This window comes from Sus scrofa, chromosome 7 (assembly GCF_054392235.1).
Source record: "Sus scrofa isolate SSC_HxYL_T2T_F1_AM1 chromosome 7, Sscrofa_HxYL_maternal_Yorkshire_Landrace_v2.0, whole genome shotgun sequence".
In the NCBI taxonomy this organism is placed as follows: Eukaryota; Metazoa; Chordata; class Mammalia; order Artiodactyla; family Suidae; genus Sus; species Sus scrofa.
Window position 1 is genome coordinate 80,883,002 of NC_139389.1, and position 27,574 is coordinate 80,910,575.

At 33.9% G+C, this 27,574-nt stretch overlaps 1 protein-coding gene across 11 annotated transcripts in view; it reads right to left on the reverse strand.

The window, feature by feature from the left end:
* The window catches only part of LOC106504458 (uncharacterized), a 1,793,907-nt gene that overhangs the window by 1,324,305 nt on the left and 442,028 nt on the right, over positions 1-27,574 (reverse strand). For all 11 annotated transcript variants that reach the window (XR_014810743.1, XR_014810742.1, XR_014810741.1 and 8 more), the window contains 2 exons: positions 14,747-14,823; positions 6,172-6,304 (listed from right to left, as the gene is read on the reverse strand). The gene's annotated coding sequence lies outside the window, so the exon portion shown is untranslated. The remainder of the gene's footprint in view (positions 1-6,171; positions 6,305-14,746; positions 14,824-27,574) is intronic.

Consider the following 27,574-nt stretch of genomic DNA (forward strand, 5'->3'; position numbering starts at 1 on the left):
TGGGTTAAATTATGCTCTGATGGTAAAGAAGAGAGGTCATAGGAGAGCTTAAAATGGTAACTGAATAGTCAAATTTAATCCAGATGAAAGATGTCTTCCCATTTCACTCAGTTCTAAAGGAGAAAAACCTTTATTGTGTGTGTGTGTGTATATATACACACACACACACACATATATATTTATATTAATACAAAAAAGTCTGTTATACATAAATGTTAGCATATATATAATGTATATATATGTATAAAATCATTCATGTTATATACTATCACAGTTATCTTTCCCATTCCAGAGATGAGGATAGTGAAATTTACAAAGAAAGGGAATGTATCTTTGGTAAAATGTTGTATGCAGTGATCAATAACCAATGATTCATTCTTTTTTTCTGTATCATTTTTTTATTACTCAAATGAATTTATCACATCTGTAGTTGTATAATGATCATAACAATCTAATTTCACAGGATTTCCATCTCAACCAATGATTCGTTCTTAAGTAAACATCACAGTCATTAGTTTAGAAATATGTGAAATATCCCATATTTTGCTCATTCAGTCACTATTCTGCTTTCTCTGCTTCCACTCAGTTTAATCATATGGTACGATGATGCTAAGAGCTACTCCAAGATCTTTAGAGACCCTACATTTTATAAAGAGAATGCACCCAACGCATGGTCAAACCATGACCACTACTAAACCACAATGATTCTGATTTTTCCCACAGGACTTTGATTTTTTATTTTTAAAGAAATCACATATTGTTTTCAAAGAAGACCCAGAGTCCTTGTTTGCTAGGCTCTAAATACAGAGTAGACCTGACTCTTGGGTGTTTATGAGTGACAGTGTCTCAAATGCCAACAGTGTAGTAGTACCATGTTTTAATATTCAATCTTTGTTTCCTTTCTCCCCACCTTCTTGAATATTTTAATTAGGAATAATTTTAATAGTAACATTTGAACTATATGATATCGTCTTTAAATAACAGCCCAAATAAAGAAATAAAAAGTTCCTCTTAAATGGAATTGTTAGGTTTGCTAAGCATTCAGAGCAGCTGAGTATATGGTGCTACTCTGAATTAGCTCTTTAGTTTTCATTAAAGCATTATATTGAGTAAGTTAAATATCTCTGCTCCTAATTTAAAATGATAATAAGAAGCTGAAAATAAAAGACAATGTGATGAGGAATATCAGGGACATGCATGTCAAATTTAATAAAACGATTCTTTATCCCTGCTTTAGCTTTGGCTTTATTCTTTTGACCCAAAAAGAACACTGGAATCTTGATATGAAAGAGAAGACTTAAAATGAAGTGTAATGACTTCAAAGATGAGTGTATTGTTTCATGTATTATGAGGTACTGAAATTTAGAATCTCTTAGAAAACCAAACTTTCGAAACCTATTAAAATTAATAATTCTACTTGAAACATTATATGAAGATATGGTTTAATTGAATCACTTTGATCAATAATTTAACCAATGGTTTTTTGAAATATTTTTACTTTATATATTTTACTATATGGTAAAGTGATGGTTATTTATATATTTATACATTATCTGCTAACATAAAATCGTTTATCCAAGACACAACATGAGAAAATGAACAGCATTACTTGCAAACTTCCTCAGAAGACATAATCACTTCATATGATGCTTTGTTTTTTTAAAAAAATGACCACTTACACATAATTCTTACAAATTCTACCTACAAATTGCATTAGAAGACAATGGTATAATATAGGACAGAAAAAAAGGAAGTTACAGTTTGAAATGTCAGTCCCTTCTGACTGACAAAACAGCTTCTTTAACGACAGAAACCGTTAAGTGTTTAGAGCTGGGGCATAGGTCGGTGGATTATATGGCCACAAGAGGGCAGCAGATGGTCTGAAACGAATGAACTGAGCTGATGGATGTGGAATGATTACAGCAGTGAAGGTTTTGCACTGTAGAAAGAGTTGTTTCTAACTTGAATATGAAAATGAAATGAAGAAAGGGAAAGGAAGGGAGAAGAAGGGAGAGAGGAAGAGAGGGAGGGTAGAAGAAAGGAAGATGAGCCAAGAAAGACAAAAGAAAAACACAGGAACTTTTTACACAAGTTTGTTTTTGTGTTTGTTTTTGAGATAGGGATGGGGTGTGTGTGTGTGCCCATGTGAATGTGGATTACTAACAGCTAAATTTCTACTCAGCTGCCCAAGGCCAAAATACATAGAAACTTTTGGTTCTACTCAAATCTACCTCCAAAAGATGCAACTGTTGGTAAAATTTCCTTCAACAAAGAAGTAGCTTTTATCTGTACAGTTTGATTTTCTCATAAACCATTATTTTTTCTCTACTGAATAATTAACCCCACCAAAACAAGGGTTTTTGAAACTCAAAGAGCATAATCTACCTGGTTCTGCCCTTATGCCTCCATAGTCCTATTCCAGGGTCTAGAAATTTTACTTTCCTAAGTTTTATGTTTGACTTTTTTTTTTTTCATCGTTTTCAATTACATCTTGCTGTAAGTTGTTTCTTAGCTATGGTCAAGATACCACTAGAGAATTCATGTCTGCGTCTTAATTATTCTCTCACAGTTCTTCCCAAAGAACATAAGAATGTAAAAAAAAAAAAAAGAAAGAAAGAAAGAAAAGAAAAAATAAACCAAAAAAAAACCTTACTAGTTTGCTTTTGTTATACAATCAATCCACCATTAAGCTATCTTATCTGGTGTATTAGGTTTTGCCTCAGTAATAATGAATTATATTTAAATCATATGCAGGCTTAGATAGATATATACCACTGTATATAGTAAATGGAAACTACTGCAGCTTTCTTCAATGGAGGTATCATTCATTCATCATTATATCTGGCACATCCATATTAAGTAGCTATTATATAAACAAATTCTTGGGAAGTCATGCAAGAAGCATCGGTCCTGATTTAGCACATAGTTTGGATTATGAATCACAGAACAGGTCTAGCTTTATAGTTCTTTTTACAAATACATCAAACATCCAACATTTATTATAATTTGGAATAGTGAATATTTACCCAGATCTCAATTATCTGGGCTTTAAAGTCCAGGAAAAAAGAAAATAAGAAGGTGTGTCCTAATTAAATTGACTGATTTATACCAATATTCAACATGCTTTTGGAATATTTTCAATTTACCTGCTTCCACAACCAGTCATTTATAAAACCTTAAAAAGGGACATAACAATTATAGCAAATATGGTTTTATTCTCTGTTGTTTGCACCTGTTTTCTATCAGATGGTCTTGGATATGAGCAGAAAAAATGATGAAAGGGTGGGCATCAAATTGGTAAAAGGGTTTCACAAAGAAACTGCATAATGCACAAAGCTATAAATAAATAGCTTATAGTTCACTATGAAGGGATAGCCATGCTTTGTTCAAGTCATAACATTTGCTAACTTTGAGGAAAAAAATGAACACATTATATGCCAGGTATTCCTCTAAGTACTTTACATGTATTAATCATTTTAGTCTTAATGCGACCTTATAATCTGATCTTACTATTACCATGTCAGTTTTATAATTGAATAAAATAAGTCAGGGAGTAACTGGCCTAAGGCTATACAACTAAGAAGAGAAAAGCCTTACTGCAAAGCCAGCCTTGTTAAGTTGTGGCACCCAGATAGGAAGTTTGAGGAGAACACACAGCTGCTTTGACTATAGAGATACTTATCTTCTGCCTTTAAAGCAGAATAGGAAGCTGGCAAAAATAACTAGAGGCTATTAGAATGAGTAAATGAGAATAGTTGAACCATAGAAAAGATGTTATATGTTTCTCAGTGTAGCTTGAGAAATTAGTGCATAAGTAGCTAATATAATTTCTTAACACTATCCTAGAACTTTCATGTGTTTTTAAAATTTCATGTAATTTTTCTTTACAATTTTGCCTTTGGTGTGTTTCTAGTCAAAATTCTTAAAACAAAGGAGAGAAAATTGGGCAGACAATCAGGATTCACAGGTTCTAGAACAAGTTTTTTTCACTCTATAGACCAATTTGTCAAATTCAGTCATTTTACATAAAATACATGAATCTGTTTGGCTTTCCATTATATGAAACATGAAGTTAGGCTGTGGGTCTTTTTAGCTCCAATTTTTAAAATAATAATTCAGCACATTTGAATACATCCTAGGTTCTTTTTCATTAATTCTTTTTGTTATGAGCAATACGCTCTGGGAGAGAGAGAGAGAGAGACAGAGAGAGAATCTTTCATCCTCTGAGTGCCTGACATGTTGTATGATATATCTCCACTACATAACTGGTTCTCTTGGGTGATGGCTCCAGAGGAATCGTTTCCATGGCACAGTTTCTAGTTTGTCTAGCTGTTCTGGCTCTTTGAGAGATACTTTCCCCATAATAGAAATAAAGCTTTTCAGAGTGATTTTGTGTTTGCCTGTGTTATATGTGCATGATTCTTATTAGGTCAGTGGGTTAGTCTCGCTCATGTTCTGTTCATTCATATAAGGTCACTAATGACATTCATGAGGCCTCCACCTTGGTGACCTAATTATCTCCCAAAGGCCCCACCTCCAAATACCATCACATTAGGGATTAGAGTTCCAATATATTAATTTTAACAGGATGCAAACATTCAACTGGTAGCACTAAGCAAATAATGCATCTATATAAATATATATCCCCATATCCTCTTTCTTATTACTGTTATCATTATAGTATGGATCCTTTTTACTCTTCTAGCCTGTTAAATCAACTCTTAACTTACTTCCCATCCTCAGGCTCTCTGCACTCAAATCCATCTTCCAAAGAGTTCTCAGAGGAATTTTCCTTAGTATGACTCTGATCATGCTACTTTATCCTCAAAAATCTTTAGTGATTATCATTTTTTACCAAATCAAATGTGAACACACGGCAAAGTGATTAGGGCTCTCTGGAGTATGACCCCTAAATAGCCCTCTCTAAAGAGACAAAATGGAATTCAAAAAAATATGAACTACATACTGGACACCAAACAAATGTGTCCCTCATTTTCCTCATTTTAAAAATTAGGTTAGACTACATAATCTTGTAGTCACCTTCTGAAATCAATATTGTGTGAGTATAGCTTTTCAGCTTTAACCCCTATTTCTCTGCTTCAGACACATAACATCACCTAAATAAACAAAAACCATTGCTACAATATGAGCTGTATTTCTGCCAGCATGCTTGTATTCATAATGCCATAATTCGTGTACTATCCTTTCAGCCAAAGTGTCAATCAAAACTCTGCTGTCATTAGGATTCTGCTCTATCTACCATCCAAAGGTACTTTCTTCTGCTTCCATACCTCCACCAAAAAAACACTGAATTCTCCATGTTTATGTCTTAGATCCTGTCTTAGTCATTTGGGGCTACCATAATAAATTCGAAAGATTGGGTGGTTTAAAAAACATTTATTTCTCGGGGAGTTCCCGTCGTGGTGCAATGGTTAATGAATCCGACTAGGAACCATGAGGTTGTGGGTTCGATCCCTGGCCTTGCTCAGTGGGTTAAGGATCCGGCATTGCTGTGAGCTGAGGTGTGGGTCGCAGATGCGGCTCAGATCCTGTGTTGCTGTTGCTCTGGTATAGGCCAGTGGCTACAGCTCCAATTAGACCCCTCGCCATGGGAGCAGCTCAAGAAAAGGCAAAAAAACAAAACAAAAAAACAAACAAACAAAAAATTTATTTCTCACAGTTCTGGAGGCTGGAAAGTCTAAGATCAAGGCACTAGAAGATTTGGTGTCTGGTGAGAACCCACTTCCCGGCTTGTGGATGACCACTTTCTCGTTGTATCCTCACACATAAAAGAGAAAGAGAGAGAAGGAGCTCTTTTGTGTCTCTTCTTATAAGGGAACTACTCCCATTGTGAGGACTCCATCCTCACGACCTAATTGCATCCCAAAGTTTCGACTTTCAAATATCATCATAATGGGGATTAAGATTTCAACCTATGAATCTGAGAGGCACACAAATGTTCAGTCTATGGCAGCTCCCCTATTTAGATTAAACCTCAAGTGGGTATAAACCATGCTCTTATCACCTGTTCATTATAGACTTTCAATAAATTGAATGATTTACAAATTACAGGATATGAAAATTAAAGAATATAAGAGATTTAAATTTCTGATAAATATTTCAAATGAAATTAATGTACCTTAATGATGTTCCAGAAGTAAGCTTACCTACCTCTCAATTGATGATTCACTGAGACCCAGAGCTCTGAAGGGTTACTGGCAGCTTACAGTTATAGAGAGGGAAGAAAATTTCCACGTGACTTGATCTCTCTCCTCAAAAGAGCTCCTCTGAAGCAAAGAAAACTCTGAAAAATTGGTATTGAATACAGCCATCAATGATAACTTGAAAAGAAATATTTCTAAGAGTCAAATTTATTTCTTAGTATGTTAAAAAAAGAACTTTTTTTTTTTTTTTTTGGTCTTTTTGCCTTTTTCTAGGGATGCCCCTGCAGCATATGGAGGTTCCCAGGCTAAGGGTCTAATCAGAGCTACAGCTGCCAGCCTACACCACAGCCATAGCAACACAGGATCCGAGCCACATCTGCAACCTACACCACAGCTCACGGCAATGCCGGATCCTTAACCCACTGAGCGAGGCCAGGGATTGAACCTGCAACCTCATAGTTCCTAGTCAGATTCATTAACCACTGAGCCATTACAGGAACTCCCGTAAAAGAACTTCTTATTACAATTCCATTTTAAAACAAACAAAAATAATGGCATTTATTAAAGCACATGTATTTAATTAAAAAAAAATTGATAAGGACATATTATCTTGAAAGAATTTCAGAGAAAAACAAATGTTTTGACTTCTGTAACAAAGAATAACTGAATATAAAAAGGATTATTTTAGATATGCAATAAATTTATGTCACCTTACTTCTAATAGTAGACATAACTGATGATCATAACTCTTGGAAACAATATCTTAATTCATAATTTGTGGATGTTAACAAAAACAAGTCTTGGAAATAAGTTTTTTCCTCACTTCTCAAAAGAGTAAAAAGTTTAGCATTAAATTTAACAAACAGCAATCAAAAATAGAACACGGTAACTTTCACTAAACTGTATCAAAAATAGCATCTATACAAACAAAAGAAACAAAACTTATTTTCTGTCACATATTATAAGCTCAAAAACATTAATTACTGAATTTATTTTTTTATTACTTTGTATTTATTTCAGGTGATATTGGTTTCCCATTTATGCAAGTATAAAAAAAGTAAAGTAATTAAAAGGAAAAAATAGCATCTAATTTTAAAAGAAAAGTAACATCCTGGATATGAAAATACATAGACAATATAGACACAAATATTATTATTTCTTAGTAATATTCTAATTCATCTTCTTGCCTTTGAGATTTCTCTACCTCCAAACGTTTTCCTAATACTCCATGCCTCCTCATTAGCCATGCTTTCTCAGGGTTTCAGAAAAAATCAAAAGGAAAAGAGATAGAGACCACTCTGACTTATTATGTCTTCCAAAAATCACTCAGGCCCATGATGCCTTCCTGTGTCATACAAGAATAAATAATCTGGGAGTTCCCATCGTGGATCAGTGGTTAATGAACACAACTAGTATCCATGAGGATGCAGGTTTGATCCCTGGCTTCACTCAGTGGGTTAAGGATCCAGCATTGCGGCATTGCTGTGAGCTGCGTGTAGGTCACAAATGCAGTTTGGATCCTGCATTGCTGTGGCTGTGGCATAGGCCAATGGCTAACAGTTCTGATTCCACCCCTATCCTGGGAACCACCATAAGTAGTGGGTGCAGCCCTAAAAAGCCAAAAAAAAAAAAAAAAAAAGAATAAATAATCTAAATCCCAAGGAGTATATTTGATAGCTTTTTATGAAGAGATTTTTAAAACACCTTACCTAACAAGTTTAACTTTCCTCATCATAAAAAATATTTTCAGGAGTTCCCGTCATGGCTCAGTGGTTAGCGAATCCGACTAGGAACCATGAGGTTGAGGGTTTGATCCCTGGACTTGCATAGTGGGTTAAGGATCCAGCATTGCCGTGAGCTGAGGTGTGGGTCGCAGATGCGGCTCAGATCCTGTGTTGCTGTGGCTCTGGTGTAGGCCGGTGGCTACAGCTCCGATTCGACCCTTAGCTTGGGGACCTCCAAATGCCGCGGGAGCTCAAGAAATGGCAAAAAGACAAAAAAAAAAAATATTTTCAGATACATGAAATTGTAATAAATCTGATGACCCTGTTCAAAAGGATGTAGCAAAGGTGCTCTGGATAATTTAATGATATACTAGAGTTCTTGACTGTATATATTTTCAGGACTCTAGATGAACCAGACCTGACACTGTGCTGTGCTCTGTGGATGCACAGATTAAAAACAAAACAAAACAAAACAAAACACCCCCATAAATTCCATGTTCCCAACTCTATTGACTAATTGTCTTATGTTCCTTGAAAAGTCTATGTCAATCCAGCCTTGCTTTCTTATCCCAGTACTTTGGAGAACAAAAAGATACATCTTCAGGATAGCAATAATATGTTTCTTATGAAAAATAGGCAAGCAGCAATACGTTGAGATATGAATTTCAAATCCCATACTCTAGGCCTATCACACAGAACCTGAAAGTCATCTTACATTATACTTTTCTTATGTGAATGTCAGCTCACTTGCTTAAATTATAAAAGAAAACTGGTCTTACATGTAGAATAATAGCATTTGAAAGTAGACTTTAAGTTAAAATGCATATCGTAAAATGTAGAGAACTCCTAAAAAAATTTAAAAAGAGATGTAGCAAATAAATCAGTGAGTTAGAATAGGAAAACCAAATACTCCTCAATTAATGCAAAGCAAGACAGGAAAAAAAATAAAAGAACAGAAAAATTTATTAACACAGAGCTTAGTATAGATATGAACCTAATAAACTGTATACATACATTAAATATAAATGATCTAAACCCCAATTAAAGTGGGAAGATTGACACACTGGATAAAAAAGCAAGACCTATTTCCTCTCTATGATAAAGCCATTTTTTACACAAAGAAATAAATAGTTTAAAAGTAAAATCTGGAAAAGAGATAGACCTCACAAACATTAATCATAAGAAGGCCGGAGGGGGTTCCATAAGTAGTAGGCAAAGTAGAATTCAAAACAAGGGATATTATGAGGGATAAAAAAGGATAACTCATAATGATTGAAGGGTCAATTCATTAAGAAAATGAAAAGTTCTAAGTGTGTATGTACCCAGTAACAAATCTTCAAAATACTTGAAGCAAAATATAACAGAACTAAAAGGAGCAATAATCATCCATGTTGCAGTTGGAGACCAGAACATTCTTGATTGAAGATAAGGAACCATATAGAAGGCCTGAACAACACTGTCTACAACTTGATCTAATTTACATTGTAGAATACTCCACTTTACATCGCCAGAATACACATTAGTACCAAGAACTACGAAACCATAAAACAAATCTCAAAAAATTTAAAAAGATTGACATCATAAGAACATACTTCCTGACCAAATTGAAATTTAAACAGAAGTCAGTGACTGAAAAATATATAGAAAATCCCTGGTATCTGGATATCTTAAAACACAAGTCTAAATAACGTATGGTTCAAAAAAGAAATTGCAAAGAAAATTAGAAATATTTTGTACTGAATGAAAATGAAAAGAGTATATTAAAATGTGTGGGATGATGCTAAAGCAGTATAGGAAAACTGTCCTCTTAATTTTAAATTCTTAGAAAAAAAAAAGTCTCTCAGTCAATGACCTAAGTTTTTAAATAAACTAAAAGCAAAGAGCAAATCAAACACATAATAGCAAAAGGTAGAAAATACTGATGCTATAAGAATAAACAAATATAACAGAAAATTGACAAAGAATGAGAAAACCAACAAAACCTTGAAAGTATCAATATGTTGGTAAACAAACATTGGTAAATCTTACAGTAGAATTATCCAAAAAAAGAGAATGAGAGAAAACAAAAATAGTACTGGAAAGGAAAGACAGGATTTTATACATTTTACAGATATTAAAATGTGGAGTTCCCATCATGGCTCAGTGGTTAACGAATCTGACTAGGAACCAGGAGGTTGCAAGTTTGATCCCTGGCCTCACTCAGTGGGTTAAGGATCCAGCGTTGCAGTGAGCTGTGGTATAGGTTGCAGACATGGCTCGGATCCTGCGTTGCTGTGGCTCTGGTGTAGGCCAGCCGCTATAGCTCTGAATAGACCTCTAGCCTGGGAACCTCCATATGCCATGGGTGTAGCCCTGGAAAAGACAAAAAGACCAAAAAAAAAAAAAAAAAAAAGACAGACGTTAAAATGATATGAAAATTGTGTCAATAAATTTGAAAACTCAGATGAAATAATTTCTTAAGAGACATATTACAAAATGATTTAGAAATAATAAAAATCTGAGTATTCCAATATCTACCAAAAACACTGAATTTGAGTTAAAAACTTTCCCACAAAGGAAAGGCAAGGCCAAGTTGTCTATACAAATCAAATTCATCACATATTTCAGAAAGAATTAATTTTCCATAAACTCTATCAGATAATTGAGGAGAAAGAAAGACTCAGTAAATTCCATAAGGAAAGCATGATACTAAAATCAAACAAAGATACTATAAGAAAATAAAACTTCCCATCAATGCCTTCACAGTTAAAAATACAAAAAGCCTTCACAAAAATATAAGCAAATGAAAACCAGCAATATGTAAAAAGGGTATTACATCATGAAGTTTATTTCAAAATGTAAGTTTAAGAGTAAAATATCAGCCAAGAACTACTAAATAAAGTTATAAACAGCAGAACTGTCCTCCCTTTTTAATACAGATTAATTCATTCTATGTATATACCACATTTTCTTTACCCACTTAACCTGTTTTCAGACACTTGGGTTATTTCCATGTCTTTGTTATTGTAAATAGTGCTACAATGAACATGAGAGCACAGAAAATTCTTCAAGATCCTGATTTCAGTTATTTTGGATATATACCCAGAGTAGGATTTCTGAAATATATATAGTATTATTTTTAATTTTTTGAAGAACATCCATACTGTTTTCCACAGTTGCTGCACCATTTCACATTCCCACTAACAGTGTGCAATACAATTATTCCAATTTCTGTTTTTTTTTTTCTTTTTCAGCCACACGTATGGCATATGGAAGTTCCTGGGCCAGGGATTGAATCTGAACCATAGCTGTGACCTACACTACATATGTGGCAACACCAGATCCTTAACCTGCTGTGAGGACTACCAAAGTTTCTAATTTCTACCTCACCTCACTAACACTTCTGTGCTAAGTGAAATAAACCATAACAGAATAAATACCACATGAGTCTATTTATATGAAGTATCTAAAACAAAGTCATAGAAGCAGAGAAAACAACAGTGGTGTCAGGGGCTAGGGAGATGAGAGAAATGGGGAGGTATTACTCATTGGGTAAAATTTTTCAGTTACCCCAGGTAAATCAGTTCTAGAGACCTGTGCTACCACACAGTAGCACTTAGAATTAAAAATACAATATTGTGCACTTCAGAATTTGTTGAAAGTATAGCTCTCCTCCCCCAAAATTGAGATATAAGGAAATTTGGAAAGAAGTTAGGTATTTCTATCCTGATTGTGCAAATGGTATCACAAGGGTTTGCATATATCCAAACTCATCAAGTTCTATGCATTAAATATGTGCAGTTCTTTGTATAGCAATTATACCTCAATAAAGCTGTTAAAAATAATAATTGAACCTATCTCAAGAATTGTTAAGTATGGAATAAAGTAATGTTTCTTCCCTGCTTAGCACAGCATCTGGCATAGGAAAATACAATAGAATAAAATACATAATAAAAGAAGAGCTAATAAATGAATTTAGTTTTCAGAATACTAGGTTACCACACAAAAGTGATTATATCTCTATATCCTAGAAAAAATTAGAAATAAAAATCAAAACAGTAACATCTACAATGGCATCCAAAACCATAAAGTATCATGGGTAAATTAGCAAAGTTTTTGTAAGACCTACACACTGAAGACAACAAAAGATTGCTGAGAAAAATTAAGATCTAAATAAGTGGAGAGATACACTATATTGACAAATCAGAATATTGAATATGGTCAAAATATCAATTATACTAAAAGTGAATTCTAGATTCTACGTAATTACAATAAAAATTTGAGCAGGTTTTTGGTAGAAATGAATAAGCTTATTCTAAAACTTATAAGAAAATTTAAAGAATCAAGAGTAATTTTAAAATTTTAATTAAGAACAAATGTGAAAGAAGTATATTGCTTGATGTCAAGACACTCTAAAAGCTCCAATATCAAGACAATGAGATACTGGCTTAAAGATAGCGATATAAATCAATGGAACAGAAAAAAAAAAAGACTCCATAAATAAGCCAAAAAATAGTACCTGCCTGATTTTTGTTGTTGCTAAGGCAATTAAGTGGTGAAAAGATAACATTTTTCAAAAAAAATAATGATAGAATAACGGAATCAGTGTAGGAAAAATAAACTTAAATCGTACTTTACACACAAAAATGAAGAGGATCTAGACGTAAACATAAAAGTTAAAACTTGAAAATTTATAGAAGAAAAATCTTCGTGATTTTGGGGAAAAAAATATTTATTCGAGAGTTCACAAAAAGGAATAACATAAAGACTAAATTTAGCTCTGTAAAATTAAACAAAATTATCTTTGAAAGACATGATCACAAAAATTAAAAGGCATAAAACTAACTAGGAAAAATATTTACGATATGCATGATAGGGATGGAGTAGGCACAGGTAGTTTTAGAAGTCCCGATAAAAGACCACAGGTAACGAGGGAAACTTACAGGACATTGGGAGATCCCTGTAAGTTAATAAATTGCCCAAAAAAGCCATCAGAACAAGACAGGCTTGCTTGACTAAAGGAAGTGTGAGAATTGCCTCAGGTCGTTGGGTGGGGGATGGGATGAGGCCTGCATTCAGATTCAGAACCAAGGGTAAGAGTTTGAGGACCGCCCTTCTGCTGATCTGAATACACACCTTACTGGATACCAAGGAGGAGCTGCTGCTCCCAGAAAGGAAGAGGAGGGCTTTTTCAACCCCCACTCCCCTTGGAGGATAAAACTGCAGCCCACCAGATGGATCCTCAGGACAGAGATTCTGTGCCTGTCTGCTTGCATCTCTCACTAGCATCCTATCTTAATAAATCTATTTCTTGCCTATCACTTTGTCTTTCACTGAATTCCTTCTGCGTGGAGACATGAAGAACCCAAACCTCAGTGAATCCAGACACACGGTGAGTGATTCTAATTTAAAATCATGGGTTCAAGTTCCAATCTGGGGTTAGGCTGGGTTCGAGTCCCGGCACCTGGGTTCAAGACCCAATCAGTGTTCGGGCTAGGTTCAGGCCGTTAGTGCTGTCAGTTTCATGCATTTCTAAAAATTATCATGTATCTAGAATTTTTTAATGAAGTCATGTCAATAAGAAGAAAACAAAAACATTTAAAGTAGGCCAAAATATTCAAAATAGAAACAAAACTCCATGAAAGAAAATATTCTAATGGCCAATGTACACAGGAAAAGATATTCAACATCATTAGTCCCCAGGAATATGCAAAGTTAAATGACATTGAAATACCACTTCACAACCATTAGAAGAGCTAAAATTAAAAGGACTGTCAATATCAAATATTGGTTGGGATAGGGAACAATAGAACTCACATTATTAGTGAGAGTGAAAAATGGTACAGCTGCATAAGCAAACAGTTCAGAAGTTTCTAATAAATTTTAGCATAACCTTACCATATGAACCAGCAGTTACACTTTCAGGTATTTGTTCTAAAGAAATAAAAGTCCAATCAAAGATCTGTACACAAATGTTTATGGCAGCTGTATTCATTGCAGGTAGAAATTGGAAACAGCTCCAAAGAACATTAACAGGTAAAGTAATAAATAAATTGTGGTTTATCCATGAGACTATAACTCAGCAATAAAAAACACAAACACATGCAGTGATGTGAATGAATATTTAAAACATTATGCTGAGGAAAAAAGTCAGATGCAAAATACATGTTATATCATTTATTTAAAACTGCAGGAAAGACAAACCTAATATATAGATCAAAAGAAGATCAATGGTCATCAAAGCCTGGGGGGTGGGGGAAAGCTGAGTAGGAAAGGGGACAAGGAAATCTGTTGGGGTTATAGGATATTCTATATTTTGATAACTGTGTACAGATTTAGCAAAATTCTTCAATGCACTTAAACTATGTTCATTTTACAGTTGCAAATTAAACATCAATAAAGTTATTAAAATTGATCCTCTAAAATTTTTAATAGAAATGACATGGCAACACTTTCTATTATATAATATCAGTCCTTAATACTTCAGAGCCCACAAACTTAGCATTGCCCAAAACCAGGTACTTATGAACTCTATCTAAAATAAATGGATTATAAATGAGGACAAATTAGTTCAATTAATAAATTAACTGATTATTGATGAAAATTCCCTAGAAATATTCCAAACTAATGATGCTTCAGGATTTCATTAATCAAATATTGAGAACATCTTGCATCCTTCTCTCTCACAAAAGAGACTTCTCCTTAGCAATGAATCTTGAATGATACAGTAAAAACACAGGGAGTTTTATAAGTCTAATTCAGACCAGGTAGAATGAGAAGATAAGCAGGCTCTTTATATATTCAGAGATACCCTTGTCTAACAAAAGAGCTATTCTCCTGTAATCACTGAATAAAATGACAAACTACAAAAATACTAACCTTGATAATTGACAGGTATATTTGAGGAAGTTTAATTTTACTTGGAAATATAAAAGGATATGTTTCCAATCTGCAGTCTGTAAGAATAAGAAAAAGAGGACAAACATGTTAATAGCTACCCTCACCCCTTTGTGTTCTCAAGCGGTTCCCCCCCCCCTTTTTTTTATCAGCTTGGCAGAAATGAGAAATATACCACTTATTTTCTGAACAGGAAACAGACACAGCAAGAAAGCAGCCCATGAAGCGGAGACTCTTTGAGTGCCTTGTACAGTTCATCAGTGCCCACAGATCTGGCCTCTAATGAAGCCATTTACATGCAGATGCAGGCCTGGGTGTGTGGACACCAGTCCCAACTCTGGGAATTGTTGTTTCATCTAATCAAAAGAAATTTGCACATGAAAGCCACATCCGTGTTCATTAACCCCACAGCTCTCTCAATATTGCTTCTCTATTATTCCTAACAAAATTGCAAACTTTCATATGATTAGGTATCCCACTTCAGAGCTTTATTTTCCTCCCATTCTCAACCCAGGCCTGCATCTGAATGCAAAACTGAATGTGGGTCTGAAAGACTGAATAATTTGTAAGTACACTTACAGAAAACCAACCCCAAGAACCTTTTCACATTGATTGGCCTACATAGATACACTCACACCCTCTTACCCACCAGAGACAAATCTTCCTTGCTTATAATTTTATCATTGTGGCAACTATAAAAGTACTTTTCAGGATGGGAATTCCAAGATTGTAAATTTAATCGCTAACTTTATTTATAGGTGCAAACAAGATAAAAATCACAGTTATCTGGGGGCAAATGTTACATTGAAATACAAAGGACATAATAAAAGGTATTTGCAGCAAGTCCTAAAAACAAATTTCATGGTCATGAGTAGATAGGGGTCCATCACACACTTAATAAGAATTAACTCTCCTGTCAAGTGTGTGGATGTTAATTGTGCCGAACTTGTGCCAGTGATAGGCTACATTGCCTTCTCATAGGGGACAAACAGGATACATAATATATGCATCCGTTTTTATTATCAAAGACAACCCTGAGCCTGAAACCTGCAATATATGTAATAAATGTATAGTAATAAATGTGCTAGAATTGCTTATTTTGCTAGTAATAGCAAATTAACTTTATCTTTCTACAGAATTAGAAGAGCAAGAATAACTTAACTTTGTTAATGCAATTCAACAGTGACCTGTCGGAAAGTCTGGGGCTGAGAGGCCAGGTGGACTTTCCTGCCTACTCAGTGTCTGGCCTTTTTGCTGAAGCTGCCAAGAATGGTCTCAATTAGTGCCAATTATGATTTTTTTTTAATGTGGACACCTGCATAATGTGAACTAGATGGAGTCCTACCACATTTTCTATCAAGTATTAAACAGCTGTCAGAGGGTGACAATTTTTAGTTGTTATTGTCCTGGAAAAGTTTCATATTACTACACTAGAGGTTTATTTTTTTATGTCTCATTTGTACTTATGCTCTGAATCATCTAGGCCTCTGTTATTTCTTTTTTTTAAAATACATTTTTATATTCAGACTAAAACACAGCTTATTGACCCTCCATAAAACAAGCAAACAAGCAAAAATATGATTCTGTGTTTTGGGTTTATAGAATCATTCTAAACATTGTATTACCTGATGATTAGTATTGAAGAATTAAGCCAGAACTGTGGGGCCCAGCAAGGCTTGCTATAGAAGAGGTTCAATTAAAGTATCAACCATAAAGTCCTGAATTCTTTGGGGAAAGGCTAAAATGTCAACCCAGTGGTTTAGGAATAGTGTCCCATGGATTCATCACAGAGGCCACTGCAGAGACTTCAAACAAGAGGGTGGAGGAGTTCACCCTCTACTCAATTTCCCCAGTCGTCAAAGAGAGGAGTTCTACCTTTCTGTAACTAGAAATATACACAAGATATCTTTAAAGAAAGTTTCTGCAGCTGAAAGAGTTTGAAATCACTGGCATATGCAGAAGAGAACAAGAGGAGAGAGAGAAATGAGAAGAAATTATCTATTATCATATGTGAAAGTAAAAGAAAATGCAAAATGACACTATCACAATTTCTAGTGGCAGGAATGCTCCTGTAGAATCATTTTATTGCTCCAGTTGATGGGAGAGCAGTAAAACAACTGTTGGATTTCATTTAATTGTTGCTTAGTCTGTAAGAATGTTCAGCATGTAGATATGCAAAAACTTTGGAACAGCCCATCTGTTCATCATAAAGGATGAAGAAAAAGAAAGTAATTAGGAAAAATAAGGATGAAAGGAGATGAAATATTGCGAGAAATTTCTTGTTTCATATTTGTAAATTAAACCTTTAAGTAAAAATCTTTGAATTCTGAAATAATTATTAGAGAAAATCCCAGAGGAAAGGGTTCAAGAAGTAAAAAAAAAACCCTAAAAAACATATTGTATTTCTGAATCATTTCATCTTTCTACAACCTCTTTTAGCTACTTTGTATGTTTCAGTATTCAAAAAGCATAAAAGACTCATTCATTAATTCAGTCATTTATTCAATAATTATTAAGCAATGACCTAGGCATTATGCATTTAATGGTTCAAAACACATTCAGTGAAAAGAAAGACAACTACAATGCAGAGTGGTAAATATTCTGATAGCAGTAGGTGCAAAATACTATGGGTGTTTTCAGCCTAGAAATTCTAGAAGTATTTGTGATGAAATTATGCTTAGGGAAAAAAATCAGTAAGTAGAGAGAGAGGAGAAAGTTTATCCAATTCAAGTGTGTTCCTGAAAAACAGCTTATTCTTGTGGGATACTTGGAAAAGGAATATTGAATATGAGGTTAATAATTTAGTCCTGAAATTAATCTTTCTCAAATTATTGCTAAAATATTTACTATAGATAAATGATAGCTCCTCTTCAAGGAAAGCACTGAAATACCAAATACACTTAAAGAGCAAAAGTTGTGCTTTATTTTTAAAAATCAGCATCTGTTCAGTCTGATATCGGCTGCAGTTATAAGAATATTTTGCTAAATAGTTCCAAATAGACTGTGAAGAAAGATGAGAAGGATACCCCATAAATGCACAATAAAGTAGTATCTATTTTTCTGAGCTTAAAGGGATCAAAACTAAAGTAGAACAGAGTATCTTTGGAGGTGGGTGGGGCCAAATCCTGACTGTAATAATCTGTCAACATTTCCCACTATCACTCCACAGAAAACTAATCTAGGAGGTGCTCCATGAAAAATGAGTTCCATGCTCAATTAATTTTGTAAATAATTTTGTTCCAAAGCCCCTCTTCAGAAATCCACAATGCATACAAAAATAGTAAGAGTTGCATTAAGTCCTTTTTTAAAGAAAATTCTTAACTGTGTATATTTCATTATTTCCCAAAATAATTTTACTTTGTGAAATACTTGATTATATCTAAGTTATCTGCTTGAAATAAACCTGGTGGAGAAAACAAAAAAGTTCATCCATGGATACCACTGTGCACACGGACTATAGGTAGGTAGTGAAAGACAATTTTCGAATATTCACAGCTTCTCCATGCTGTACCAAGTTTTTAAGTAACAGGTTCTAGTCCAACTTGAAGTCTAAAGTTACTAAGAATGTAAGGATGCACATGAATTTCCTCTGTGGCTATCTCTTTATTAATATTCTATTTTGGTGATTTTATTTGGCAACACCTTTTTTCAGAACATGACACTATTTGAGGACACTAAAAACTGTCACATTGAAACACTCCTTTCTTTTTTGTTTTCAAATGACATTGTGGATTACTTCTTTCTCCTACCTCCTCTCATGGACCAGTTTTCTGTACCTTATTTGCTATTTTATCCCCCTCCCTTTCTGTTTTTTAATTATTCTCCAAAGCTCAGGTTTAGGCCTCTGCACTTTCTGCTTTCTTTTCATTTTCTAACTAATCATCTCTAACAGCTTAAAATACTGCTTGATCCTTAAATGCCTAGTTTAGCTGCTGCTTCTTCACATCTTCATAGTTGGGATACCTATCATAGTCATAAAATCTAATAATGCAATACAAAAATCATCATTGATTTTATCATTGAAAGTACTGATATTCTTTTTTTTTCTTTTTTTTTTGTCTTTTTGTCTTTTCTAGGGCTGCTCCTGCAGCATATGGAGGTTCCCAGGCGAGGGGTCCAATCAGAGCTGTAGCTGCTGGCCTACACCACAGCCACAGCAACGCGGGATCTGAGCCATGTCTGCGACCTACACCACAGCTCACGCAACACTGGATCCTTAACCCACTGAGTGAGGCCGGGGATCAAACCCACAACATCATCGTTCCTAGTCGGATTTGTTAACCACTGAGCCACACTGGGAACTCCCTGATTTTCATTTCAATCAATATTTAGGCTTGACATGAAGACAGTATTTCTCCTTTATACTTTATATCCAACCAAATATAAAACCTGGATCATGTTTCTTTCACCTATCTACTCTTTCCATTCCAATCATTTTCTCAAGTATATACAGCTAAAAATACCTCCTCCCTCCCTATATCTTATCTCTATTCACTCACACTTTGGTTTTCCTAAAATATGGAAGTCTTTATATCAATAACTGGTCACAAATTATTTTATGATTATTAATTTTTTAAAAGTATCATATACTACAGAATGACTGATAGTCCTTGTACAAAGTTTGCCCAGAAAAGGACAAAAGAAAATAATCACTCAGAATATTCCTCATTCCTTGATAAACAGCATTAATATTTTTTGTGTATTTTTCTGTACCTCTATTGTCTGATTTCAACCTAATTTATTAAACAGCATTACGTCTTTGTATCATAGATATTATTTTAAAATATAGGGTTTAATGAGCACTTCATGTTCTAAGAGATATCCTAATTCATTTAACTGTATCTCTGTTAGTTGAACATTTAAGCAAAATTCAGTTTCTAAATATAATTAATAGTATTATAGAATACTCATTTTAAAAATCACCTCCAATTTCTGCTCCTCAGGATAAATTCATTGTAGTAGCAATTTTGGGTCAAAGGTTATGAAAATTTTGAGAAACATTGTAAAGTTTTCACTAACATCAGCAGGGTAGAATTTCATTTAAAACTTCTTATAATTTCTTAGTGCTCACTGTATAAATTCTAAATTCTCAGCTTGGCGTTCAAAACTCTAACCTCTTTTCACACTACTAGAAATAATCCATTGAGACCATTATAGTTTTCTGATTCTCTTTTAAAATACAACACGCATTTTCTTGATCTCAGACTTGTGTGTATGTTATCTTTTATTTCAGAATTCTTTTTATCTTCTTCCTCTATCTATACAAATCATGACCATCCTTCTCAACTCTTGCTTATATGACACATCTTTAATTGGCTTTCCTTCACAAATTGCTTTCCCCTCTCTCTGAACTCCTGTGTCATTACCAAATATTTTTATTTTGATTTGAATTATTGAAAGTTGGTGTACATTTTTACCCAAGTTTTGAGGTTATTCCTGCTCTGTAAAACTATGTTACTTTAAATGTCTCAACATTTAGCAATGATACTGTGTATCTTATAATGCTCAGTGAATGTTTGTTGAATGAATAATAAATAACTTACTTAGCAAACTATATATTAGTGAGACATATAGCTAATGTTGTATTCATTTCATTGGCTAGTTATTCCTTGACCTTGACAAGTGAAATTTTAGGAAGATACTGTAAGAGGTTACTAAGTAGGACTTTATTTTCAGAATGTTTTCTTTTCATGATTATCCCTTTCTTTGCCTTTGTATGTTATGAGAATTCAAAGCAGTTAAATTTCAATCAGCTTCCACCCTAAACCATCCAAAGTAGATCTTAGAGTGTACATTCTAACATTATCACTCCAAAACAGGTACTCAGAAAAAAATGTGTGTGTGTGTGTGTGTGTGTGTGTATACACACACACACATATATATATTGCATTTTAGATTATATACTCATGGCATATGGACATTCCTGGGTTAAGGGTCAGATCAGAGCTACAGCTGCCAGTCTGTGCCACAGCCACAGCAACATGGAATCCAAGCTGCATCTGTGACTTACACCACAGCTCATGGCAATGTCAGATCCTTGACCCATTGAGCAAGGCCAGGGATGGAACCCACATCTTCATGGATTCCAATTTGATTTGTTTCTGCTGAGCCACAGTGGGAACTCCCAGACTGAGAATATTATTAAGGAGGAAATAAAATAATGACATATTCTTGGAAATTATTAATACGATTTGTTTTAATACAATGCTTGATAAAGTACCAGTATACTTTCTCCAAGATTTTTAGTTTCATGACCATAGTCAGCCTTAGCTGTAACTTAAAAACTAATTGTAGCAAAAGTGTTGAGGATCACTATGAAATTAGAAAAAAAACAGAATTTGACTTATAAGTACATTTGGGTAATCATTAGGCGGTGGTTACAACGTTTGTTTCTACAACCCCATACTATATAAATTTGTGATACTTTGATTACCATGTACATTATTAACTCCTATTTAGATGTTTTTAAACTAGAACCCGAGATTATGACCAAAATTATGTTTTCACATTCTTTACTCCAATAAGATATTTGCAGATGAAATTTCAATTTGAAATTTCAAAATTCATTTTTAGATGAATTTAGTGCTATAAGATCCCTAACAACTATTAAGAGAAAAAAAAAAAATTCTGGGTTTCCTGATATAATGGAAATTTAGCAAGCATTAAGCTTATATAATATTAGTAGCCACAAAAAGAATGTATACATGTATGTGTAACTGGGTCACCATGTTGTACAATAGAAAAAAAAATGTATTGGGGAAATAACAATTGATTATAAATAAAATAAAATAATAAAATAAAAAGACTGCTATAAAAAAAAATAGTAGCCAAAGGATTACCGTTCCCTTAAAATCACATGTCTGGTTATATTTCTACAGGATAATTTTTGAGCAAGAAACTTTTGACCACACTCACTCTCATGTTTCACAGGTTATACTGTCTTAAAAATGTCTTTATGCAAAAAAAGCCTTTAAGATATCAAATATACTCCAACTTATATCAAATCATAATTTTTATTTAATATTTATTTTTCCTAGTGTTTTGTTTTGTTATGGCTGCACCTGAGGCATATAGCCAGGTGTCAAATCAGAACTGCAGATGCAGGCCTACAACACAGCCACAGCAACAATGTGCTGAGCTGCAACTGTGACCTATGCCACAGCTTGCTTGTGACAATACTGGATCCTTAATCTATTGAGCAAGGTCAGGGATGAAACCCACATCCTCACAGAGACTACACTGGGTTCTTAACCCACTGAGCCACAATGGGAACTCTCCTACCAATTTCTAAAACAAATTGAGTTTACACATGGAAAGGCACTTTGTTACACTTTTAAATGATTATGCATCCCCATGACAGAATTTGGAAATACTATTTCAACTTCCAATTATTGATTCTCTTTAATAAAGAGAATCAGGACAATCTAGTTAAACTCCACAGGGATAGAGACTTCCACAGGTAAGTTACCAAATGATAAAGAATTGGAGATTTCATTTTATCTCTAACTTCTCCAATTTCTGTTGTATCATTATGAAGACATACATTCTTTACCAATCTGGGGATGGGCGGGGGCATATATATAGAACCAGGAAACTGCCAGAGCAGACCACAAAATCCTTAGTTTCAAACTCCCTAATGTAGCTCTACTTTTTCATATAGAGATATTAGTTAAGATTTTACATTCTTATCTTTAATAGCTCATCTCCCAGAAACAGCTGAAGAATGAGAACAAAATGCTCAGGAGAGCTAAATCTCTGATTTATGTGTTTGGAAGAGGACTGACTTCTTATGCCCCAAAGATTTTGCAATATTTTTCCATGTGTTATCTCTCTAATCCAGTAACTATCATTGTGAATTAGATGATCTTATTCTCATTTTTATAGATGAAATGAGTAAAGATGAAAAAAGATAGTTTTAGTAATAATACAAAGAGAAATGAAAAGTTAATAAATCAGGATGTTAGGCAGTATTTGACTATAAACTTTAGGAAAACAAAGAATTTATACTTAAAAAGGATCACAGAAAACTGACTGAAAAAAAAAAAGGAGAATGCTTGCTTTGTTTTTCATCCTGCCTGGAATTCTGTAATATCTCACTGATGATCTGAATAGGCTATAATCCCTGGTCCGAGGGCTAAATCCAGCCAGCACCTGTGCATGACGCTGAGTCATTTGTGTGCTACTTTTTGCTGCCTTGAAAAGACCCTATGCCTAGAACAGAAAGTACTTTCAGGGACAGAATGACATTGACTTGACCTATTCCCCAGCTGCCTGGAGAGTAGTTCACACACAGGTCTAAGACTGTTTGCCTATCCAAAGGAAGCTTTGGATGAATTGCTCATTCATCATCCCCATGTCTATAATCAGGGTTGCTCTCTGTGAGGGTACTCTATTTCTCCCCAGTAATATCAAAAGGCCAAAGTTATACAAACAAGACAACTTTGTCCTCCACCCTATTGTGCAAGGAGGCTTACAATGTCTGTCTGTCTCCTTCTACATTGCTATGAATCCCTACTAATGAAAAGATGAATAAGGGCATATGTTAATGAGGAGTCAAGTACAAATTGAATGTAAATAAAAGGGGGGCCTTCTAATCATGAAAAATATTTGAAAGTGAATTCTTTTCCTCATCATTCACTTAGAATATGCTCACTCATATCAACCTTCCTTTGTCACCACAACAGACTTGTTGGGAGATTAAATCATTGATATTGAAGATATTTTGTCTATGCATATATGAAAAAAGTGGTTAATATCCCTACTCACTATTTCACATGTTTAAATAGAATTTTCAGTTTTAAATAATGAATTGTTAGTTTTTGTGAATATATAAAATGTCATATTTTTAAAATCAAAGCTCTCCTATTAAAAAAGATTTGATATTTTATATTACATAATACAAGTTTAAAATAATACTGTTTTCCTAGTTATGATTCTCATAATACATGAGATTCATCAATTAAAAGCAAAAAAGTCCTTTTTCACAAATTTTTTCTTTGAACTTGACAAAAAATGCAGAAAAAAATTAGAAGGCTGTGTAATTAGCAATGTAGCTCTTAATTCTTTCTTTTCTCATAAGATTCCTAGTAACTTATCATTAACAAATATTAATCCTATATTGATCATCTCTATAATAACTCCAAACAGAGAAAATTCATTAATATGGCATGTGGATATGTCAAAACAAGTTTCTAGGTATGTTAAGATTCCTACACCACATACATGAACATGAACAGATGAAAACTGGGTATTTATTTATTACCTGAAGTGTTCCAAGAATAATATTGAAAAGGAAAATACACGATAGTGCCTAGCAATCTGTAAAAAGCCACCTATAATCAATCAGAATAATACAGAAAGTCAAAATCATGAAATATTTGTCAGTAGCCAAATTCTTCTTCACAATGCCATAGCCATGCTTCTCAGAGAGATAGCCATTTCTGAATAATGGCAGGATAAGAGAGGAAATGAGCTGTATAGAAATGCTGCCTACTAACCTATATAATAGTATGATCAACAGCATATAATAACTTTTTACTCCCACCTTGTCTCTGCTACCATATCCCTGAAAATTGCATAAGACTATTACCTCAATAAAATTCTGTACATCACAAAATGTCCATTTTCTGGGTTAAGATTGGAATTATGGTTGTCATGGTGATATATCTTGCTTTAGACTGTTGTTGCACATATGCTGCACATTTCTCTAAAGTAAAAGACAATTGCTTTTCACCCATGTGATTTACATAGAGAAGCTAAGGACTGGAGTTTAGAAATAAAGCTCCTATTTTGTTAGTTCTACTATACATCCCTTCTGATAGAGTCCATTTCTCATCACCACTTGCCCAGAGTACATATTGAGCCATGTTAAGTCTTTTTTTTTTTTTTTTTTTTTCCGGTAACAGCAAATATAAAACGTGTTTTTTTTGGTCTGGGAAACTGTGCACTGGGAGTAGCCACTACTTAGGCCTGGTTCTACCTCCTTAAACTTTCATCACACCCACACTCCTCTTCCATTTCTGCTATATTAGTCACAAACCACAATAACCAGATTCTAGATTTCCCAATTCCAAATCCCTTAAAAATAAGTTATTGGTAATTCATATAAAGGAAAAATTACAAAATTTAAAGATTTTAGGGTTGAAAATAAGAAAATTTTTGATATTTGCCTAAAATATTTTCAGAATACTAAAAAGGTAAATGTTAATTTAAAAGGAAAACTGACAATGTCATGAATATCATTTATTTTCCCCTGATTTCTATTTACTTCTCAATTTATGTCTCCTGACTCCTCCTTCATTACACTCCAGTAATCTTGTTCTTACCTCATGTAAAATGCACGTTCACGCATTAGAACACTACTTCATCATTGTCTCTACTACCTCAAAGGCTCCCCAATTCCCTCTTCTCTCCATTCAATCCTTTGACTGCCAATTTTTCCTTCTGCTTCTGGACTCTGCTTAACTGACATTTTCTCAATGATTTTTTTTCCTTGATCCACTCTACTCTCCAGATGCCTCTCCCCCAAAAAAACTTTACAAGATTAGGCTTCCCTTATACTTTCTCTAGTAGCAACTGGCACTTTTTTTAGTTGTATTTTTATCATGATTTTTGTTATTAACTCTAACATTTGTCTTAAACACTGTACTGGAAAATGCATGAAAGTTAGCATTGTATATACACAATAGGTAACCTATAAATAACTGATTATTGAATGAATGAGAAAATAATCAACATATGAATAAGTGAATGCCTTAAAGATAATAGAGAGATAATACCTTTGTTAGCATATCAATCTGCTTTGTTTAATGGTGGCTCATCTATAGCAATTGCACTTTTAATAATATTTAATTATTTTTCTAACATCATTGAATTAACTTTTAAAGAGTAGCTTTATTATAATACTTATAATTGATAAACCCAAGTTATTTTCAGTTGAAATCATGACCTGTTTTAAAGATGAATGACTCATTACAATTTTCACTGACTGCTCACTACAGAGAATGCCTGTATTAGGGACTCTGAGAAGACATAAATAAGACAAAGTCTAGCAATTTATTCCAGATGCTGGCAATTTATTCCAGCCCCTCCCCCTGAAAACTCCAATAACCTCCAAACAAAACAAAACAAGAGCTTGAAAGCAATGAGAAGAAAGTACAGCAGTGAATTCTTCATGATATGTACATTTTTACATAAAAAACTTCTCTAGCACTTTGCCTAGGTCTTCCTGGAACATTCTGTCATATATCAGATATTCTTTGAGGCTCTCTGGCTAAAAATACATAATCCCTGTCCTCACAAAACATATAGTAGAGTTAGGAACACAAGCAAATACAGAAATGATTCCCAAATAACAAAGTCAGGGGTCTACAGGAACTGGGGACAACAGTCTGTGGAAGCACTTGAGAGGATGAGTACTAATTTGCATAGACAGAAAATCGTTCTACAAATAGGCCATTAAGAGCTGGATCTTCTTGAAGAATGAGTAGGTTTGAAAGAGGAAGAACATTATTAGAAAAAAAAAAACTGCATAGGAAAATGCAGGTCTCCTTATAAGATACATTTTAAAATAAGTGTGGTAGTCATGATTGAAGCTTTATTTATTTAGGTGGCTAAATTTTTGCTGAGAATTTTTGTGTCTATATTCATCATCAATGCTGGGCTATAATTTTCTTTTTTGGTAGTATCTTTGTCTGGTTTTGGTATTAGGGTCATAGTAATTTCATAGACTGTCTTAGATTATTTCTTCCTCAACATTTTGGAAAAATTTAAGAAAGATGGGTGCAACTTCTTCTTTATACATTTGGTAGAAATCACCTGTGAAGCCATCTGGTCCCAGATTTTTGTTTGTAGGGAGTGTTTTTTATTACATATTCAGCTTTGTTTCTAGCAATCAGTCTGTTCAGTTCGGTTCGGTTTTTGATTAGGTTTTGGTGAGCTGTATGTCTCTAGAAAGTTGTCCATTTCTTCTAGGATGTCAAATTCGTGGGCATATAATTGTTCATAGTATTTATTCTTTTACATTTTTTGTACTTATGCAGTATATGTTGAGATTTCTCCTTTATTATTTCTTATTTTGTTTATTTGAGTTCTTTCTCTTCTCTTCTTGGTGAGTCTGGTCAGAGGTTTGTCAATTTTGTTTACCCTTTCAAAGAAACAGCTCATGGTTTTATTGATTTTTTCTGTTGAATCTCTGTTTTATTGATTTCCTCTGATCTTTATGATTTCCTTTCTTCTGCTGACTATAGGTTTTGTTTTGTTTGTACTTCTTTTTCTAATTCTTTTAAATGGTGGGTTCAGTTGATTTGAGATTTTTCTTCTATTTTTAGGAAGGCCTGTATCATGATGAACTTCCCTTTAATCACTGTTTTTGTGGCATTCCATAGATTTTGAATGGTTTTGTTTTCATTATCATTTGTCTCAAAGTATTTTGCTAATTTCCCTTTTGATTTCCTCATTGACCCACATTTTTTTTTTTTTTTTTGGAAGCATGTTGTTTAGTCTCCATGTAATCAGTTATTTCTCATTTCTTTTTCTGTGGTTGATATCTAGTTTCATGCCACTGTGGTTAGAGAAGATACTTGAAATAATTTATTTACTCTTAAATTTGCTGAGGTAAATTTTGTGCCCCAGGATATGGTCAATCCTTGAGAATGTCCCATGTGCACTTACAGGAATGTATAATTTGATTTTTTATTTTTTGGATGTAATGTCCTGAAAATGTGGATTAAGTCTAACTGGTCTATTGTGTCATTTAGGATCTCTGTTTCCTTACTGATTTTCTCTCTAGAAGATATGTCCATTGATGTG